Source organism: Saccopteryx bilineata, chromosome 9, assembly GCF_036850765.1.
Source record: "Saccopteryx bilineata isolate mSacBil1 chromosome 9, mSacBil1_pri_phased_curated, whole genome shotgun sequence".
In the NCBI taxonomy this organism is placed as follows: domain Eukaryota; kingdom Metazoa; phylum Chordata; class Mammalia; order Chiroptera; family Emballonuridae; genus Saccopteryx; species Saccopteryx bilineata.
In genome coordinates, this window is record NC_089498.1 from 49922056 (window position 1) to 49924310 (window position 2255).

The following is a 2255-nucleotide window of genomic DNA, read 5'->3' on the forward strand; positions in this document are numbered from 1 at the left end:
TTGTGTACCACATCTTTATCCATTCATCGGTCAGTATCTTGGCTGTTGCGATGCCTCAGTGAACCTAGGGGGACATGTCTTTTCAAGTTAGTCTTTTTGTTTTCTTTGGGTAGAAACCCAGAAGTAGAATTGAGGAAACTGTATCGTATACTGTTAAAGAACATCTAGTGTTATATAATTTATCCTGATGTAGGCATGCATTTGACATATGTACCTGGAGTCTACGTTCTAAGGCAGCGGTTCTCAACCTGTGCCGGGGTCGCGACCCACAGGTTGAGAACCGCTGTTCTAAGGTATTTCACTTTGGGTATCGGTAAGAGCTCTGGATGTAGACTTAGACTGCTTAAGTTTAAAGATTCCCCATTAGTTAACTGTGTGTCCTTGGACTGATTATGTAACTTCTTTGAGCCTCAATTTCTCATTTATAAACTGGAGTGACAGTGTCAACCACCCTCCTTACAGGGCTGTGTAGTGAAATGGTGCGTATAAAGCTCTCAGCACAGTACCTGGCACAGTTAACCTGCTCAAAGGTTATCTACCACAGTGTTTTTCAAGACAATCTTCATACAACATCAGAGTGGTTAACTCTTTCATGGACGGGCATGAAATTTCTGGGGGATGGGCACCAGTTCGCGGACTGGTGGTTGAAAAACATTGACCTATCATATTAATTCTACACACTAATGCACATATCTAGTGACCAGGCTCAAATTTTGAGCATTCTCCATGCCTAAGTTGTCTCCACGGTCCTGAACCTATACTCTGATAGAGGGCTGAGATCGAAATGGAACACCTGGTGACATTTCTCTAAAAACCTCATTGTCGGAAGAGTTCTGATGAGTCCGGTGTGTCTCAAACTTTTCCCAGGCCTTTTTAAAAAATAGGGTTTAGTGCCTCAAAATTTGAATCAATTTTGTATCTTTATGATTTCTCTCCTTTCTGTCTCATTCAACACCCCCACACCCCTCCCATACATACACACGTGCAGGGTAACTCAGAATTCATGTATTCAAGAGCTGAGTTGGGATAACCTAAATGTTCTATATGTACCATAGTAGCCTAACATTAGCAGCTGTAACCACTGCTATGTTTGGTGTTAGAGGAGGATGTCTTAAGCTTTGAGTGTTGCCTGTATAAAAATGGCAGCATCCCTCATTGGTAAGAATTTTTTTAAATACTGGATTAGTGTTCATGGATAAATATAACTTTTTTTTTGGATAAAGAAAACATTGGATGATGTCTATTTTAGAATTCTCTTTTTAGCTTCTCTTAGGTTACTAAGGTCAGTTTCAGAATATTGAATAAATTTCTGAAATGCTGAGTTTATATCCTGCATGACTAAAACCTCCTACTACCTACAAGCCTCAACCAAAGGCATATAATCATTCCATTTAGAGTTGACAGAAATCTTTAGAGGGCCTTCATTATTAAATTTGTTGTCAATTTAGTCATCAAAGATAGAGTTCCCATATTGTCTCAAAAGTTAAAGCTCTCGGCCTGACCTGTGGTGGCACAGTGGATAAAGCATCGACCTGGAATGCTGAGGTTGCCGGTTCAAAACCCTGGGTTTACCCAGTCAAGACACATATGGGAGTTGATGCTTCCCGCTCCTCCCCCCTTTCTCTCTCTCTCTGTCCCTCCTCTCAAATGAATAAATAAAATCTTAAAAAAATTTTTTTTTAAAAAGGATGCAGGACATCCATTTATTAAAAGCTCTCCTTACATGTACAGTGGTACCTTGAGATACAAATTTAATTCGTTCTGTAACAGAGCTTGTAAGTCAGTCAACTCAGATATCAAACTGCCGATACTGGACCCATGCACCAACGCGCCAACTAGCGGCAGCTTCCGGAATCACGACTCGTACCTTGGAATTTCGCTGGATCTCGAACAAAAATATGGACCGAGTCGCAGCTCGTATCTTAAAAAAATTGTATGTTGGTCTGTTCATATCTCAGGGTACCACTGTATAGGTAAAAATTCTAAGGCACATTCATGAAATTGCATTGAGAAGACATAGCACACACGCCGGATGCAAATGAGATCAAACCTAAAAGACACCATTTAGCAATGAGGATTAAAACAAAATATCCTCAGTAAGACCAGTGTAAAATTGACCCTATTGTAACTTAACAGCTCATAAAGGTCTCAGTACCAGAACACAGACCTGGGGGTGTATTTCTGTGATTGTCTAATATTTATAGTTAGAAATCTGAGAACACTTTCAGGTATAAGCTTTTGTGCTTCGGAATGCA